General features: G+C 34.6%; 1 protein-coding gene across 2 annotated transcripts in view; it reads right to left on the bottom strand.

Annotated features, from left to right (window-relative positions):
- Window positions 1-21,508, bottom strand: part of Mgat4c (MGAT4 family member C) — a 671,730-nt gene that overhangs the window by 502,689 nt on the left and 147,533 nt on the right. The window lies entirely within an intron of this gene.

Here is a 21,508-nt window from a genome sequence, read left to right as displayed (position 1 = left end):
AAAAACCAAACCAAACCAAACCAAACCAAACCAAAAAAAAAAAAAAAAAAAAAAAAAAAAAAAAAAAAAAAAAAAAAAAAAAAAAAAAAAACCAAACCAAACAAACAAACAAAATAGGGAAGCAAACCCAACATTTGTTTGACCCCTAATTGTTTCCTCAACACATTCCTAAAACAGGAAACAAACAAAAAATCTAAACCAACCAAACTAAAATAAATAAATAAATACATAAACAGTAAAACTAAGCAAGCAAATTATCCAGAGATAGACTATCTAAGAAAAAATAAAACATTTTACATTTCTATACTTTTGAAATCCATACATATTATTCCAAAAGATTCTAATAAGAGAGAGCTAATTTTTCTCTTTTGTAGTTCTGTACATGATTTTAAATTAATTCATTAACTATCTTTAATAAGCACATTTCCTAAGAGTTCTAGAAAAAGATCTTTGGCATATTTAAACAGATAGACAGATTGTTTTTCATCTGTTTCGCTTGGTATCACTCTTTGCTGTGTTAGGGCAGTTATTGTATAGTGTATATAGTTTGACATGTGTGTACAGATAGCATGTATGCTAACACAGAATACTGAAGAACATTTCTCTTTAGCAAGCAGGAGTGACTACTGAGTTGTCAGATCAAAATTTTTTTACTGTTTAAAATTGGTTGGCTCACTGATAACCTTTTATACCCATCATCATGACAGACACATATGTGGAAATTCTATATTAGGTTGTAGACCCAAGTTTTATACTCATATCTCCTTTCAACATTTGCTTGTCTAAGGACGATAGTTTCCTACTTATTTCTACTAGATCTCTAATCAGTGCCTTCAGTCCTTATTCACAATTGGAACCTGAGACTTGACTCATGTTTGTTCAAGAAGTTATGTTCAATGAATGAATATAAATTGAATAGCCTCAGAATTCCAGCTTTTATCAGACAAATGTAGACAAATGTTAATAAGATTTGGGTATAAAAAAATCTTCTCAATTTTTTTCATATTTATAATTAAGCTAAGGCTGTAAGCTATTATTGAGAAACAATACTTTGCATTGAATTTAATAGTGTGCTCAAATAATAAATTATGTGTTCTAATTTCATAACTTTACTTGACAATATTAATATTTTAACATTGTAAAAGCACATAAATTCGATATAGCCTAATAACCAGACAATTGGGAATTTTACTAATAGCCTTAAATATTTTGAAATGTCATTACTATCTACACAATTGATGCTTATGGTTGTTTCTATGGGATGAGGAGTGCACATTTTCTAATTGCTTTAAACAATATTGTTAGTATTAACACTCCGGATAAAAATTCCATAGTATTGTTAATATTTTACATAATTAACCTACCTCCCAAATATCAGCAGAAAATTGTATAACCTTTCTATTATAATAAAACATTTCTCTTTTTCTTCAGTTTCAGTCTTTCCTATTTAAATAATATTATCTCTGTATCACTAATTTTCTTTTCTAAAATTTTATAGAAAATTGTACTACTATAAAATACTTTTAATCTTGTGTTTTCCTGTTATTTGTGCTGTGATTTGGGTGTCTGTTATCTTGACAATCACTAATTTTTATTCTGTATTTGTTTTTCCTTCAACAGAAACAAAATAATCCATGCCTGTCAGGAAGCTGGAAATACTATACCATATGTAGGCAAATGGAGTGGAAATTAGACATTTAATTGTATCAAAAATACCTATGATGCCAGGCTATCACATGAAGACAAATCTGTATTTATTTCACATGTATTACAATGCATGAAATACAGAGAAATTTCTGGTAATTTTATATGATGGATAGTTTAAAATTAATATACTTTATGTTTTGAGCTGATTTTTGACAATTAATGTAGACAGTTTGCAACCACACAAAGTTATTTAAGGGAGTCTTAATTTACAATGAGATGTTATCTAGACATATGACCTATGAAAAAATTCATGGATTGGATGGGTTCATTTGGGCACCGTTCTTCAAGAGGACCTTTATACCTAACAGGAAGTGTTGCAAGATATCTCTTTCTCGATATGGATTTTAGAGTGTGACCATCAGGAGCACACTGAATAAAAGCCACTAGGGATAGAAAAGGAATTTATTCTTGCCTTTATTTATTTATTATTTTTGGAAATTAAAATACATTTTATTATTTCCCTTCACTTTTGCACATCCGGTGTTTTACATGTATGCCCCCTGGCTCTTTCTCTTTCTCTCTAATGCATGGCTTCCTTTTTTTAAATGTTTCCATGATCCAGTATGCCATCTGTTTAAGTCTTCTAAATAACCATATTTTGTATCTCAGATATCATTTCAATAAGAACACGTACTTTGATATCAAATATAAAACATTTATATCTGAGAGAGTTTCAACAAAATTGTTGCTCCTGAAAAATGTTGTTATTGGAAATAGGTAAATTACTGTGCTTATAAATCAATCTTTCATTTAGAATTTTAATTCTTCTTATCTATGTATGCACTTAAAATAATCCTTTATAACAAGTTTACATAAGGCCTTCTTACAGCAACTCTGAAATATTTAATAAAAATTACATGCAACGTTTTGTTTGTTTGTTTGTTTGGGGGGGGGCGGGTTTCTCTATGTAGCCCTGGCTGTCCTGGAACTTACTCTGTAGATCAGGCTGGCCTCGAACTCAGAAATCTGCCTGCCTCTGCTTCCCAAGTGCTAGGATTAAAGGCATGGACCACCACTGCCCGGCTCATAAAATTTTTTTTTCAATAGTTATCTTAACACAATCTGTGCCAATTTAGGGGTCTTCTATTAGATAACTATAAACTCTTGTATTTATGGTTATGAGCCTAGCCTTTAACAACTGAGACATCACTCCAGCCCAACTATAAACTCAAAGGTATCTCTTAGCTAAACATATACAATTTTGGTTATAACTATATTTATTGCCATAAATGTGATTTTAAACCTGTGTGATAGTTCTACTCAAAAAAATTAAGTTCCAGAGAATACTTTATCACAGTAATTTTATATTATATTTACTTAACTCTTTGCAGATTTGCGAGGCTTGATGACAAGAGAAAATACTATTATAGATTTTATTTCTAGATATTAACATAGGGCTTAATATAGTAGATAATTACAAGATTATTTGAGTTGTTAGTGATTCCTTATTTAAAAATCGATGTAAATTTCCAAAGATTTAACTTTCACACACACACAAATTATATATATATATATATGTATATATATATATATACATATATATATATAAATATTTGTAGACATCAAGGTATATAGAGATATTGGACATCCCTATCATTCCAAATGGAAGAGAGGGTACAGTAGGATATTGCAAGTTTGAGGCCAGATAATTGTGAGACACTGTCTTAAATTAAAATTAAAAAGAAATCATGATGTCGCTTCATACTAGACTCCTTGCCTTGTACATACATACTCCTGGTTCCAATCTTAATTTTTTTTCAATATAAAAGACAAAAGCAGAGAAGAAAGAACAGTAGGATTCAAGATATGAAGGTAAACTAATAAACCTTGCCCATGATGCCATGATCCTATACAATACAGGCGGAACATATTCTTTACCTATGGACACTGTTACATGCCCTACAACTAACTCCACTTTTGGAGAAACGAAACGAGTTCTTAAGCAGTAATTGCATGCAAATGGATAGAACTAGAAAATATCATGCTGAGTGAGGTTAACTCAGACCCGAAGGACATGCATGGTATGTACTCACTAATAAGTAGATATTAGCCAGAAAAGCACAGAATAACCAGGATACAACCCACAGGACTCAAGGTTAACAAGTTGAAGGACCCAAATGAGGATTCCTCAATCCCACTTTGGATGGAGAAGAAAGCAGTCATGGGGGGCAAAGGGAGAGAGGGGCCTGGGTGTAAGAGGGGACAGGGAGTAGAAGGGGGGAACATGATCAGGTATTGGTAGATTGGGAAGAAAAGGACTGGAGGCCTGAAGGCCAGCAGAAAGAATGGAAACAGGTAGGTAACCTTGGGAGGTAGGAGATGTGGGGAGTGTGAGGGGGAACCTCTAGAAACTCTCAGACACCTGGCAGGTGAGAGACTCTCAGGAACTTGGATGAAGTTATCTACAGTGAGTTGAAGGAACTTGTAGAGCCTACCTCCAGTGGAGAGACAAGACATCAAGTAGCAGGATGGAGTTGCCATCCCACAGTCAAAAGCGCTGGCCCAGAATTGTTTCTATCTGAAGGAACTACAGGGACAAAAATGGAGAAGAGCATGAGAGAAAGGAGGTCCAGTGACAGGCCCAAATTGGAATCCAGAAAAAAGGGAGGCCAGGGGCCCTGACACTGTTACTGATGCTGTGGTGTGCTTGCAGACAGGACCCTAGCACGGCTGCCCTCTGAGAAGTCCAACAAGCTGCTGAAATAGTCAGCTGTAGATACTAGCACCCAAACAATGGACAGAAGCTAGAGACCCCTGTGGTTGAATTGGGAAAAGTTATAAGAAGCTGAGGAGAATGGCATACCCATACGAAGATGTGCAGACTCAACTGTCCTGGTCCCCTGTGATCTCTTAGACATTGAGCCATCAACCAAGCACCATGCACCAGCTAATATGAGGCCCCTGACACATATACAGCAGAAGGCTGCATGGTCTGGCCTCAGTGAGAGAAGATGCACCTAACCTTTGAGAGACTTGAAGCCCACCGGAGTGGGGAAGCTTGATGGGGTTGGGGTGGGGAGGTGGCGACATACTCTTAGAGACAGGGTTGAGGAGAGGAGGTATGGGATGAGGATCATTCAGGTGGAAGACTGGGATGGGGACGAAGTCTGGACTATAAAAAAGGATTAAAGAATAAAAAATAATGAAATCAAAGCTCTCTATCACTAAACTAGCCAATTCTATTTTTTCTTGTTGTGTTGTATCAACTTTATTTTTTCTACTACATTTGCTTTCAATTTTTACTATAATTGGAGAAAGAGGCAGTGCTTGTGTTATGTGTAGAACACTGAGACAGCTGGAATCACATTAACCACTGGTTTTATATCACTAGGCTTCCTTTCTTTTCAATGTGGTCACATTGTTATTTAAGCTCCTTCACTGTCTTCAACACTGTTGGTTTCAAATTGCTTATCAACTTTTGGGAACTGGTGAATGAGCCTACTATACCAGGGTTTTAGTACCTTTTCCTGACACCAGTATGAAGAGTTCAAAGAAGGGTAAATAAACAACTGGCTTCTTTCAAATCCAAGGATGATTACTCTGTCAATTCCTTAGAACAATGATTCAAAGATCTTAGAATACATTGACATTGCTGAAGGGGTTTGCAACTCTGGGTAAGAACAATATCAACCAACCAGAACCCCCCAGACCTCCCAGGGACTAAACTACCAACCAAAGATTACACATGGAGGGACCCATGGCTCCAGCCACATGTGTAGCAGAAACTGGCTTTTTGGTCATCAATGGGAATACAGGTCTTTGGTCCTGTGAAGGCTTGATGCCCAGTGTAGAGGAATGTGGGAGAGAGGAGGCAGGAGTGGGTGGGATAGTGTGTGAACAGCCTCATAGAAATGGGAGGGCGGATGTAATGGATGTTTCTGGGGGCCGGGGAGAGGGTGGGGAGCTGGGAAATGGGATAACATTTGAAATGTAAATAAAGAAAATATTCAATACAAAAAAAGAAGACCTGAATGGGTTTGATTACTTTCAGAGCAAACATCTTCTTCTGATATTTTGCACCAAGTGTTTCAAGCCCCTGTAATATTTTATTACTTGGACATATATGCACTATTCCACATTTTGGAATATTGTGTTATGTTAAAATTCTATAAGTATGTTATAGTCTATAGGGCAATGCTGGCCAGCTCCTTTCTCATATAATTCACTGTACAATTGAAAAATTAAAAGAAATATATATCAAGGTTTGCTAAATAACTCCTTCAGACCACAATTCCTAATTAACTTATAATTTTGGAGTTATGACTTTAACATAGTTTTCTATGGCGGAATGTGTTTTACAAGAACTGCTCAGTCTGAATAGATTTCCTCTGACAACATTGGGCATATTAGTCATCAGTAAATGTTTTCCTGTGTGGAGGAAAAAATAGAAATCATTAGGAAAGATACTTAGTGTATCTACAACAAAGAAATGTGTCAGAATGGATTCATCTTTCTACTAATATCATTGTGCTATAGATAGAGCATGCTTCTTCTTTCTGGATGGTTACAGGAAATTATGGTCTTTTTAAATGGAGTTCCAAGCTAGGGACTGCTCCAAGCTTGAAACTCAGCCTGTTTGTCACCAAAAGAGCCTTATGGTAAAGAAAATTGCATTACAACCCTTTTCACAATTCCGTACCAAATGTGTCCTGAGAGTTCTATCAGGCACAGGAGAACACAACAGTGATATATTTAAATGCAAAATGTTATATAAAATAAGATAAAATAAAATAAAGTATCACTGGCATTTCTAAGGTACTAGCATCAGATGGCTCAGGTATAAACTGTTGTTTAACTTTGAGTTATAATCCTTTTGCTATTTAGTGACTCTAGAAGTAAAGAATAGTTGTCTTATTATTATTTATCATCTGAGTGACTTTTGGAGAGTGAACGGAAAAAGAAAAACCCTCAATGTCCAACCCCTGAAAAGCTCTCATTGACTTCAGAGGAATTTATCAATGTAAAGGGATTGGTTTATTATGGCTTTAAGCCCTCATGTACCACAAAGGGATTTGCTAAATTCTTTCAAGGGGACTCCAAGTATGCTGTCAAGGGGCCTCTGTAAGGCTCTGAACCTTCTTGTGATTGAATTGTACAGTTCCCTCTGCAGTGAATTAACATAATTGGAATCAGGACTAGATGTTTTTATAGGAGATGATTATATACAGTTCCAATAGTATCATTACTTTAGCCTGTCTTCTCCTTGAGAGCACAGGAAGCCTGGAAACCAGTTTTAAATAAGATAGCTGCTCAGCAGGTAAGCAGAGCTGCGAAAAGGCACATTAGTATGACTTATAAATCATACTTGCTGGCATTTAGCATTCTAATTATATATAGTATTAAGATGTGTAAAATGATGATGCAGCATGTGCTGTCTACCCGAGTAAAATGTTCCAGCTTCTCTATATTATAAAATATAAATTATATATTATATTATCAATTATAGAAGCATAATATTCTTCTGTGTTGTATACTGAGCAAAAAAAAATGTTGGTTTAACTGTTCCTAGATCCATTAATTGATGTTTTATTTATATGCAAGAAAAATTATCACTCTATTCATAATGAACCAAAAGTTAAATGTCACATGTAGATATATTCCCTGTCAAATTTCAGCAAGCCAAAAAAATTAAAACCAAACACTACGTGACTTAAAACTCACTTGTCAGTTTTGCCATTAAGGTTTTCAAAGAAACTACATTATGAACTAACCAGTACCCCGGAGTGGAGTGTGGTTTCCCTTCCCCCAGCCTGGAACCTGCTTGCTCAGGGGTGGAGTTTCCTGCTCATTCGTTCTGCCACGCCCACTGCTGGACCCTGTCGCTTCGCTGCTTGGAGGCACACACGTGTTCATCCTGCTACTGGACCCTGAGTTACTTGGCAGGAAATCAGGTTCCCTCCCCCTTCCTTTATAACTGAATGTTAGAATTAGTAAAGGGGGGCCTTGAACATGAAATCATCTTGGCCTCGTTCTTTCTCCCGCCCCGTCTAGCTTCCTCTCTTTTCAGCTTGAACCGCCATCCTCAGTTGAACCGTTCGTGTTGCAGACTGCTGGTCGGGCCGCAACACTGGAGCTCTTGACTCTAGCTGCGTATGTATCAAAAGATGGCTGGAAAGAGAGGCCCATTGGACATGCAAACTTTATATGCCCCAGTACAGGGGAATGCCAGGGCCAAAAAAAAAAAAAAAAATGGGAATGGGTGGGTAGGGAAGTGGGGGGGAGGGTATGGGGGACTTTTGGAATAGCATTGGAAATGTAATTGAGGAAAATACGTAATAAAAATATTTTAAAAAAAGAAACTTTTGTTCATAAAATCCATGTAATATTTAACTCTATGTATTATTTTAGATATGGTTTTAAGACTGAAAGTGCCATTCAAGCAAGCTTAATACTTGCAAGTAGATACAATTACTGTGAGAAATTAAGGCTTGAGAACTGTGAGATGGCTCAGTAGATAAAGGTGACTGCCAATAAGCCTCACAACCTGAATTCCACCTCCAGAATCTACATGTTGAAAATTGGGAGCAAACTCTTTCACCTTGTTCTCTCAAACAATGGCATATGTTCTCCTTCTGTCTGTCTGTCTCTCTCTGTCTGTCTCTCTGTCTCTGTCTCACGCTTTTCTTTCTCTCTCACACAAACACACACACAAACTTTAAAAATGAAAATATTGATATCGATATTGAAAATATTGATAAGGTAAAAGGTTACCTATTAGCATACAAACTTACCAATATTGTTTTTCAAATTGCCCTCACACATACAGCTTTGTATACTAAAAAGAAGTTTCTTAATACTTTTGGTCTCATTTTCATAGAATGAGAATGGGTGATCAAAATAAACTAAATCATTGCATTCCCTATCAAAAAAAAAAAATCTAAACTTTTAACACTGTGACACAGTGTGATCCACAGAAGAGCTGTGTTATTGAATTAAAAAACAGAAAAATCAGAAATATGTAGATCACGTAACAAAGTCACATAAGTGGTACAGTGTATAAAGTAATATTAAAAAATGGGATCTATAAGTAAATCTTAACAAGCATATTTTCTCATTAATACCAGATCATAATAAGTAGGTGCGGGTGGCTGAGGCAAAGCTCATTTCGTAAGATAGACTACTATCTAAGCTATGCCGGATCTCATCTGATGTATTTCAAATAACTTAAAATACTCAATAAATAGTATTTGTAGAATGTATGAACATCACTTATTTTACAGTAGTCATGCCTTTCTATCTGAAAAAAATTATTTTTCAAACTTAATCACAATTAGATGAACGACAATAAATATAAATGGACATTAAACTTAATTTTTTCAAATGAGCATCTCATATTTAATTACCTAAGACTTTTTTAATGCATTATGTATGACATACATTATTCCAAATTCTTTTTTTCCCACCCAAAGGGGATAGGAACTCCACAGGAATACTGACAGATAACAAAATCAACTAACTTGAACCCTTGGTCAGAGTCTGAACCACCGACCAAAGAACATACACTGGGTTGAACATAGGTCTCTCCAAACATATGCAGCAGATGTTCAGGTTGGACTTCATCTGGGTTCTGAACAATTGGAGTGGGCTCTATCACAAAAAGCAGTTACTGTATGTGGAATATGTTGTAGCTGAGCATCCTTGTCTGTCTTTTGTGGGAATGGAAATGCTCAGCCTTGCAGAGACTTAAAGTGCCAGGGTGCAGAGGATATAGAATGAATCTCCATGTTCTTAAGAATATTGACATAATGCTTCCTTTTGGAATCAGTGGCAGATCAAGGAATAGCCAATAGTGTTATTTGGATAATAAAACTGCCTCTGAAAACCATTTTTTTAATAGAGGAAAACTCCTGTCTTACTTGAACTCATTCAATGGAAGGTTGATAACTTGTCAGAAAAATATTCATGTCTTTAATCCTGTAATGGCAAAGATAATTATGCCTGTCTCTTGAAGACATACAACATGACTTTCCTGGAGAGAGAAAGATAATATGATAATATTGATCCTTTATATTTTAAATAAATATATTTATATTTATTTAAATAAAATTTATATTTAATTTCTTTTCAGTTTCCGAGTGTATGTTCATATGAGTGTATTTTCATATGCACATTAAGGCCACAGCACAACATCGTGTGTTGTTCCTTGGATACCATTCTCCTTGTTCACTGAGAGTTTCACAATGAGACCTGGGGATTCCTAATTTTGACTAAGTGTACTAAGCAAGTGGTGCCTATGGGTTACCCTGCCTCTACCTCTGCAGTATTATTGGCATAATAGTTCTCACCACACCCAGGGGATGGAACTTAGGGTCTTATGCTTATAAAGCAATCACTCTACCAAATGAGATACATCCAAACTTTTTAAATTTAAGTGTCAATACATAAACTTTTTACAAATTTTTCAGTAAAAGTTTTTTTTCAACAATTACTGAGTAAATAAATGCTTCCTTATTGGATTTTTATCTCTAAAGAAATTTTATGCCCAGTCAAAATCCTGATCAAAAGCCTATAGAATACATTATATTTTGCTAAATAACCATGTTGTCAAATTATGTTTTAAAGACTTATGTTCATACTATAGATATGGGTTGCTTTCAGCAGAGGAGAGATCTTCTTTCTGCAGTGTGTAGCTGCCAATTCAGGGACCCTTGCCTGATCAAAGTGCTAAGAATAAAAGATGAGTGCTTGACTCTGAATGGTGCATCCTCATCATCCTTCAAAGATCTATGACCAAGGCTATAGGAACACAACGGATGAGGAGAAAGGGGTGTAGAAGACAGAGTATGGTATGGGGACAAGTGATGTGAAACACTGTCTTCTGGACATGCAAGTAATTTTTAAATAAAAAATTCATAGCAACTGTTTTTATGCAAACATACAACTTGCCCAAGATCAATTTAGCCATGTGTAGGGTCCAGATGGGGATGTGGTTCACAAGATTCACTTTTTACTGAGGATATTGGCAGTTAATAGCTATTGTGTGGGCAGGCAGGGAGCATTGGTTTTTGAGAGTATGGGTCCTAGAAATTCTTTGGAGATCCAATAGAATATTCCAGATATACACACATAGGGGACTCAATAACTAGACCTAGTTAATTATTAAAAATAGAACTGTGCATAAAATTGTAGCAGATTTTGTATGGAGGAATATGTAAGAAATTAGGGTAGAAGATAGGTGGATTTTATAACTACATTTTATTGTATACAGTATGAAATTCTCAATAAATATTACCAAATAAACATTGAGAAAATAACTGTGAACTGCATCAATGGAGGAGTTAACCTAGAGGCAAAAGTCATGATGTATTATTTTGAGGTTTATCAAATATAAATGTGGTAGAGATGGTCATTTTCTTAAACTATAGTTAGAATATATATAATACTATATATAACTATATAACAACTATATACATACACACACACACACACATATATATATATATGTGTATATATATATATATATATATATATATATATATATATAGAGAGAGAGAGAGAGAGAGAGAGAGAGACATACACACATACAGACAGGTAATTTTGGTTTTACCAAAAATGTGATACAACAGAAACTTTAGTAAAAATTCTAAATATTATTTTCTAACTAGGGTAGCCACATCATGACATCTTCCTTAGATGCTTTGCATGAGCAATAAATCATTGTAGTAGTCAGTGACAAATATGCAAACACCTGAAAATATATTTTATTTCATTTGATATTTGGAAAATTAAATACACTAAATACGATTTCATTTTATATGTTTTCTGATGTGTTTGTTAGGATCCATACCCATAGTATTTTGAGGAACATTTGAGCCATTCTTGTGTTTTGTTTAAATAGTGAAAATTTATCTTTCTTATTTTTTCTGGATAATCCTGAACTCCCAGTGGATGTGCTTCATCCAGTGATCTAGGCTGACATCTCTCCACAAAAATATAAGCTGTTATCTTATCTGTACGCTAATAATAATAATACAACCCCACTTCCCATTCGTCAGCAAATAGACATAAATGAGGAAGTTAATGACCAGAAGCTACATTTTATGGAAATATGTGGTTACACTTACTATGTCTGTTCAATTTATTAAGGCAGTGGTTTACCAGATGGTCATATTGGTAAAGGCCATATCAGAGAGGTCATCTGTCTTTAAAAAGCTGAACCATTACAACTTGGGTAAGGGAGCAGAAAGGAAGTGATAATAATTGGTTAATAATCAGGTTATCTATAAAGCAAATAGTCTTCTGACTTTGTCCTTTTGTGAATTTTTCCATTAATATAAAAACACTAGGAAAATATATATTGGCAGTAACAAAACACAACAGAGATTTCATCAGGCTTCACTCAGATTTTACTCAGGACATGCATATATATGCCTTTGTATGCATGCACATATATAAATAGGCATAAAATTATTTAGAAAAACTAGTGTATTAATGAAGATAATTATGAAATGAAATTCTTCATCACTTTAAATACCATTTTTGTCATTTCAAAGTTTATATTATAGATAACATTCCTGTAATTTCTATTTGGATAAAGATTGGAAGTTTTGAAATAAAGGTAAACTCAATCCAATTACATATAATTACTATTAATGGTATTTTTTTCTGTAATGAACAAAGAAAACTTTGATGATATAATAGCACATGAACAGGAATGTGTCTATAGTTCTAAAGTAATATGGTGACACAATTCTAGTCACTGATGAACTAGGTTTTATAGTTTAGGAGAAATGGGAGAAAGTGAAAATGAGGTCGTGTTTCCTGGATTAGGAAGGCATCAACCTTTTGATTCTCCATTTCATTTACTCTGATTGCATGAGACAAGGCAAGCGAAGTCTAAAAATTGTGGCTGATGTGAGAAAGATTGGAAAAAATGTAATGGGGAAGTTAGAAACTAAGTGGAAATAACTTTGAGAGCTTTATTCTTTTTTTCTAATGAGAAATTTCAGTTTTAAATTCAGATGTAAACCAAACAGGACAAATTTCCCCTTTGTGGACGGGTCAAAACCAAGCAAAATTGACCTTCTTCATTAGTTTAGTTTATATTATTTTCCCTTTATTATCTATAAGAAAAGAAGTTTAGAGTATGGCCCAATATTGTTATATAATGCTACCAAACTATGTGGATTGATGTACGACCCTTGCTACCTATGCATTTTTCCTTTAAATGTTACATTCACATATACTGTAGATTTTTCTACATGGAGGAAGGTTTGAAAGTAAGGGAGAACCATTATTAATATATAAAACATAAATTATAGTACGTGGATAATCTTCATAAATTATTAAATAATAAATATGTCTTTGTACTCATTTTGGAAACTTTAACTCTTGACATGTAAACATCCATTCTAATTGCTACTCCATGCCCCGTATGTTAAACTCCATTGCAATCTGACAACTTTATTAAATAATATAGAATCATTTGTGCCTTTTTGCAGACATCAAATAGAATGACTGATAACCAATCCTTTCCTAACTCCCTTTGCCTTAAATATCTTTGCACGTACATTGAGCTTCTCAAACTGCATCTTATCCCTAACCATCTTTTCAGATATGGCACAGTAGAATTCAAATTCATTCTCCCAAGTTAGATGCTACATTAAATGAAAGAGGGTCCAGTTGTTCAGTCAGACTTACTCGTCAGGTCCATCATAAGCATGGTGGTATAGTGGAAGTGAAAGAATGTATGGCTCAATATGTAAAATATTAGCTGTTCTACTTGCAGTAGGTTATGAGCCACAGTCCCCCTTGAGTTTAGGGAGAACAGTTAAAAGAGTTATAAGAACATTGACGCTGCTTATTTGAAATGCCATCTCTGTCACTATTATTTAATGAAGTAAGGAAAGTTTTGTCTTGTACTACTGACATTAGAGTTGAGAAGTTTAGGAAACAGAATATAGCAGAGAAAGTCACTCGAAAAAGTACAACCTGGATTATGTTATAAATCTCAGTTCTGTCGTTGGAAAGATATCCTTTGCTCTTGCTAATAATGTCTCTATACAGAGTCTTAAAAACACGTGCTACAGGCAATTGGTTATACAGCATGGGTACACACACACACACACACACACACACACACACACACACACACAGACCACATTAGACATCACAGGAAGAAAAGGGATTTTAAACATTTTGGTATTATTGTTCATGTAAATATAAATAGGTTAATGATCAAAATTCTTAACTGATTAATGAGATACAGAATACTGCAAAGCCAGACAGTTCGCTTGGATTTCTGAAGTTCAGTGTGCTGACTGTAGTCTTCAAATTGAAAGAAAGAATGTAAAAGAAGGATGGGAGGAAGGAAGAAAAGAAAAACAAAACATAATGAGAATGGGAGAAGGAAGGAAAGAAAAGATGAAAGGAGAGGAGACAGAAGAGAATGGGGAAGAAACAGGGTGAGAATTGGCTGTTCAGTCTTTAGAGAATTGTAGAAAGCACAAAGGGAAGATGTGAGTTAATGTGAATTCTACTTATACTTAACAAGAAAATAGCAAGGATCAATATTATCTTAATAAAAATATGCTTTTCTATGGACAAATTATTCTTGACCTTATTATGCTTTCTAAATAAATCAAAGGTTATTTAAGCAAGAAGGAAATAATTCTATATTACCCTGAAAGCATTTTGACAAAACAACAAGCTTATTCTTATATTGTTTATTTTAGAGACTCAAAGACCAACTCCAAAAGCAAACAGGTCTGTATTGATAGAGACAATTAGACATGAGATGCAAACAACCCTAGGAAAGACTACACTATGTGCTTTCTTCTGTTTGTGTATTCAGCTAGTCGAGACAGACACTAAGCAATGGGAAAATGCAAATCTTAAACCGGGATTGTTCAAATGCATGTACAGGAACTATTCACAGCATTTATCAGTCTGTAATTTAATATCCAGAACTGATATGACGGTTTCAAGAAACATTTTTTAAAATACTGTTATATAGGAAACGTGCTTTCAACTTGAAAACACATTACACCATAATAATTCTGGTGAGTAATGCACACACAATTCTTTTCATGCTCACAAAAACAAGCTATGAGCCAAAAGTGCCTTTGCATTTCAAATTCAACTCCTCAGATTCAATTATCACCTTTGTAATTAATTAGTCTTAGTCATGAACAAAGAGTTCTGGGAAAGCTTATGAATCCCATTCAATTTCCATTTATAGGTTTTGTTTGTTTTAATTTTAGCTGCCACTCGAATTTTCTGTTTTTATCAACCTGAAAAACCCAGAACTTCAGGAATGTCTTTGACCAGCATATTGATCTTTGCAAATATAGCTCAGGTATAATATGAATTCAAAGAAAAGTCACATCTGCCAAATGCCAAGTGGAGAGCCAATTCTTGTTTTATTATCTTTATCTTTTCCTACATGTTCATTTGAAACCCTAGGTAAAGTGAGAAGAAAGGCTGTGTATGTGTGTAGAATTTAAATAAAGGTGGATTCTGAGCACATGATAGGATGGAAAAAAAGTATAAGAAATCTGTATGAGACAAAATGATGAAGTTTGAGAACAATGTTATAGCAGATTTTGCAGAAAGGAATGGGCTTTTCATTAGGCCCTTTCATATTATGTTCTATTGGTATAATGTTTGATAGCACAGGATCATCATGGCCAGAGTGGGGGGGGGGGTGGCTGCCTTGTTGAAAGAATTTGTGTTAAGAGAGGAATTAATTAAGACAAATTCACTTAATTTCAAGAGACAGAAAAAGAAAAATTGGGGAAAGAGAAAGCCAGAACTAGTTCTGAGAAAACCACATTATACTTTTCATAAACAGAATCAAGTTAAGTCTCTGAAATGCTCTAAATTCAAAAGTTTTTAGACACCCTATAAAATAAAATAAGATAAAATAAAATAAAATAAAAACTTGAAGTTTTTTGGGCTAAGATGGTTTACTGGGGAAACCATGCATACAAGAACTCCTCAGTTTGCATCCCAATCATCCATGGAAAAAGTAGGTGCAGCTATGTCCATCTGTAGCCACAGGGGTGGGAAGATGGAGACAAGATCTCTGCAGGTACTGAACAAGCAGTCTAGCTGAAATGGTTAGCCATAGGTTCAGTGAGAGACGCTATCAAAAAATTAAGGTGGTGATAAAGAGAGGGAAACCCTGGAGGTAGATCTTTGTCCTGCTCATAGCACTAAATGATATACATCTGCACCTGCTAACAGCAGAAAATGTACATGTGTATGTACACACCACCTACAATCACAGAAAGATAATTGGTAAGAAGAACAATTATAACTAAAATGGAACTAATTGCTATATTGATTAATGCTGCATTGGGAAGTTAACTGGATAATATCAGATAATAGATGGGATGGAATTGGGATGAAGAGAGAGAGGAGAAAGCATAATCATGATATATTATGAGAGAGAAAATCCTATTTTCTCTAAAAGAAGAAGACTAAATAAGATTAGTATAGAAAATACCATCTTGTTTTGACATTTGTAAATACACTGTAATTTTATTGTTCCTTCTCCCACATGTCCCTCCATATCCACCCATCCACAATGATTGTTCTTTTATATGGCCTCAAGTAATACAACTTATAAATTTTAATATGAGTACATAGCCTGCAGACAGTATTTACACATCTTGTAGATTTTATACACTATTATAATGGTTAGAGGAAATATTCCAAAGTGTTCGAAAGATTAAATAATATAACCTATTTTGATAATCAAGAGAACCTTTTACATGAAAAAAATGCTTCAGTTAAACTCCAATTATTTAACTGATGAAATTTTTTCACATATATAGTACAAAATGTTCATATATTAAATGAGGAGAATACAGTTTTTACGAATACATTTTACTGCTTCATATTAGCTGTAAAATAAAATTTCAATTTATAGTGATGTACTAATTCACTCTGTGCAAAAGCAAACATTTATGAAGTAATTAACTGAATAGCTATAGTTTGAAAATAATTTCTCAATGGAAAAATCTAATGGATCTGACAAATTGTTTCACAGAAGTCATACTTTGAGAAAATGCTGTTTAAAGCACAAAGTACCAGTAACTTTCAAGAGAGAAAGGCGTTTAAGGATATTCTCATCCTCCTGTCTATTTGATTCATCATTTGGCAGAATAATAATTATTAGGAGATTTGCCTGATTCATTTTCTTCACATGCTAACTATACCCAGCAAGACGTATCACAGCAATTACTGTCAAGAGAATTACTATTAAAAGAATCATTTTCTCCTCACTTTGTGGTTTTACTTAAAACAAAAGAGTTAAAGTAGTCATTATGTGCCGAATAAGAATGATCTGCCCTTCGATATCCCACAGCTGTCTTCATCACTTTCTGGTCACCAGCTGCAGGATCAGTGGCCACTTTCTTAAGTTTTCTTGCCTGCACATGAAGAGCGCCCTGTTGTCCGCAGCTAAGCTTTCTACCCGAAGGATGATATATGTCTTAACCCCTTGCCTTACCACTGGGCTTTCTGGGTTGCTTTGTTCAATGGCATATGAACAGCAGCACTATGGATTTCCACACAAGCAGATGAAGCTCATTCACATAGTCTCTGATTTGAATTGTTTTTCTAATGAATCCCTATTAAAGTAAGGGTCTGCATTGGTGCTTTCTGGAAATCCAGAATCCAAGAATCACAGGACCATATTAAATGCTGTGTTTTATTCTGTGACTGGCCTAATGTACTCATCAGAATTACACATACATTACAGCCTTCTCTGAGCTTTTGGGCTTGATTGTATTTTATGTATACCTTAGGGTATTATTAGTAAAATAATAACCTCAGTAAAATACATCCTGTACTCTGTTTAACACTGTTGATCGTCTTTCATCATGAGAGAAAAATTTTCTTGAGTTTTGAGGATTTATTCATCCAGCTCCAATAAAGAGAAAGAGATAATAGAGAATTTGTGCCTTGTGAATTTTAGGTGTGGTAAACTGATTGCTATCAAATTAGAGTAGCCGCAGTCAGGACAGTAGGGAATAAGGGGCAGCTAAGGAACAGAAGAGAGCAAACTACTGGAACACACCTCTGAAAAGTGGGATAGAAAGCCTAATGCAGAGCCTCAGTATTCTTTCAATCACCAGATATGGCTGAGACTCGGACTTTGACATAGTTTATCCTACATAGCAGAGAGGTCAGTTACTACATTGCTGTATCTGTAGACTGTCCTCAAGTACAAAACTGTTACCTAGAGAATGGATTTCTAGGCCCTTGGTGCTGCAGCCATAGAAAAGTTATACCAGCGGATATGCTGTACTCTATAAAATCCAAAAGCATGCTGGATAAATCCTCTCTATGGACATAGCAGGGCAAGGAAGGGAGAAGCCGTGACAGTCCATCTTGACTCTGAGATCTGTACTAAATCGAAGTTTCAGGAATCTGATCAACACAATATAAGAGTTCTTACCTCCCAAGAACGTGTCACTTTCACCTTGCCACTACTCTCTAACTCTCAAAAACACCCTGCTTCATCTTTCCATTATTTAGAATGATCACCAATATTGTGAAGACTCGAAATCACTTGTACAGAATGAAACTAAGAACCAGGGTCGACAGGTGTGCCAAAAGTTACTCAAGAAAATTCCAATTAAAGTTGTCATCTTATAATTGCATATAAGGAAAGACACAATTTGAGATACAAATTTTGTATTTTCTGTGTAAAATAGTAAAAACTTGATACAGACACAAAAAAAATATTTGTTAGTAATAGAAATGTCCATTATCACAAATGGACAGAGAAGATACAAATGTTAAAAATAACCTTTGGCTTTATTTTTCGGGGTTCTTAATATCAGCTACAGTTTTATCCGGCTCAGTATTTCTGAAGTGCATGCATGCTGTAAGTCGGCTTGGGACATTATACATTTCAAGTCTTATTTGTACTCTGCATCATAAATCTCTAACAATTTCTCACACAGTGACTGAGTGATGTAAGTGTTCAGGAATCGACATCTTCGCAGTAAGTCGAGGTGGCATTTACATGATCATTTATAACTCAGAGTAGAATGAACAAGCACCTGCAGGGTAAAGTTCCTTGGATAACCATTGTACAACACAGAGGTCCTCAGGAAGTGAGGGAAAAATGCTAAGGGGTTTATGGGTTAAAAAACCTTTCATATCTGATGGATTGGGCTGTTTACATATTAGGATGCATGTAGTCACATTTCTGTTAGTAACAGTAAATGCAAAATTTATACAATAAAGAAACGATAAGAAGAAAAATAAATAAATAAATAAATAAATAGAAATAAATAAATAAATAAAAATAAAGATGAAAAAGACTAAAAATGGAAACTAAAGCTAAAACTCCAAATGAAAATTAAAAATCTGGATAACTTGAGATCAGTCTCTGGATGCTACATTATGAAAGGAGAGAACTTACTAATGTGAGTTTTTATTTGATGTCCATATATGTGCCTTGACATATATGGATACACAGAGGTACACATAAATAAATATAAGTATATGAAAGTAAGTACTTTTATACAAGTGAATAAAAATAAAACATATAATTAGACTTAAAATTTAAAATAATGTAACTTGAAATATAATAAATGTGGTATATATTTCAAAATATATAAATATTTTTCTCTTGCTTCCAAGACTCTTTAATGGTGCTGATGTTGGATACAGTTTTATATATACATTATACAGCTAGTTTTAGGAGAGATTGCTATGGTGATTGTTGACCCCTCTCCTAATTTCTTGAGAATATCCACCATTCTATCCCTATCATAATTTGTGTTATTTATTTATTGTTCATTTGTAGAACCCAATTGGGGCTTCTGTAATATTCATGCATATGTGACCTTCTGTTGGATCATGACAGACATGCATGTAGAAACATTCTAAATGAACATTAACCCACTCCTCTCGCAGCAGCCGTCAGTTATTAATAACTCCTCATCTGGGCATAGGACTTTATTTTGATCTCCCTTTGTCTATGCTAGCATTTGGTCTGGCCTATCTTTAATGAGGCTGCATATACTGTCTCACTTCTGTGAGTCTGTACTTGAAACTGCCTTTTTGTGTATAGAAGATGCTCTTTCCTTGTCATTAATAACTTTTTCTGTCTCTTAGATTTTTGTCACCTTTTCCACAATGATCTCTGAAACTTTGAAGATGCAGTGAAGTATAGACTCACATTTTAAGGCAAAGAATTTTGCACATTCTTATTCTCTGAGCATGGGGAATTCTTTTAATATTGCTCATTTTGCAAATCAGTAGATTCTCCCAAATAGACTATAACCTCTCTAGCTATAAGCTCGCAGTCCATTAAAAAAATGCTACCAAGTATGGGTTTCATCTTATCAACCACAAGTTAAGTCCAATCAGGAAAGTGTTGTTTATTCTCATAAAGTTTTTGCCACTCTTTCACCAGCTGCCCCATCACAGTAAGCTCGTCATCACTGTAGCATACAGGCTTTCCTCTGATTACTTCCTTCTCTGGGAGTGTATACATATAGCACCTTCCAGCACTATGAAGAGTGAGCAACAGGCAGAGAGATTCCAACTGAGTTCAACTTAATGCCTCTTGGTTCTGTGTCTTAAGAATAGAATGTATTCATCAATAAGGATCCACTCTAAATTTCTCAGAAGTAACCATAGCATGTTCTATAGCTCATAATATTTAGCTGATCCTTTTGAACTGACTGACCAACAAATCCAAATGAGGAGATCCATTCCTAAAAGCCTTTTTTTTAATATGACTGTGATATCTAATAGTGGTTTCTGGTCCCATTATGAGATAACTGCATGTAAATCATTCTATATATGCATATTTTGAAAAGTGTCTCCAGTAGTTGGTAGGTTTCTGTTTCACTTCTTTGAAAGGTTTTTAGAGTTAATTAGCCCTCTACATGCTAACTCTTTTACCCTGTCCTACCCTTCTTCACTCAAGTATAATTCTTCCTGTTACATAAACCTAATATTGTTAGTAAACTCTAAATACATTAACAAGTAAATAATTATAAACATAAACTATGTTATAGATGGGAAATGGAAAATCTATTAGCTAAAAAATACTAAAGACCTAATTACTATTGAAGATATAAAGAGTAGTCCAAAGTATTGTAAAATAACATTGTTGAGTGTTATCTGAGGAATGTATTTCAGATAAGCAGTATACACACATATACACACATATATTTATATTCACATATAAATAATCACACACACATATATTGTATATATGTAAAAATACGCATATACACACAAACATAGAAGCACACATATGTTTAGGTATATTTTCATTTTCACTAAGATTTCGTGTATTGTGTTTGGTTTAGTCTGCCACCTTAGATTAACTTGAGCTAACTATGATGTACAATGCCCTGTATTGATATGTGTATAAACACACATATAAACACACACACAGACACACACACACACACACAGAGTAAATATATTCTAAACTTCATTCATAGTCAGGAAGGCACAAAGACCCTGTGAAACATACATATCCAGATATCGACAATTATAGTCTGTCAGAGACCTGATATTTCTCAGAAATCAGGAAAATATCAGACTTACACATCTATCTCTTAATCATTCAATACTAATCAAACTATATTTATGGGAATATAAAGTCATATAAGAGTGAAGAAAATATTCTTGTTTAGTTGCCCAATGGGACATTCACATTTATATATTACATTTTTAATTAAGAATGACTTGATATAGCTGTCTCTTGTGAGACTATGCCGGGCCCTAGCAAACACAGAAGTGGATGCTCACAGTCAGCTATTGGATGGATCACAGGGTCCAATGGAGGAGCTAGAGAAAGAAACCAAGGAGCTAA

Source organism: Mus caroli, chromosome 10 (assembly GCF_900094665.2).
Source record: "Mus caroli chromosome 10, CAROLI_EIJ_v1.1, whole genome shotgun sequence".
NCBI lineage: Eukaryota > Metazoa > Chordata > Mammalia > Rodentia > Muridae > Mus > Mus caroli.
This window is presented reverse-complemented; position numbering and strand designations above follow the sequence as displayed.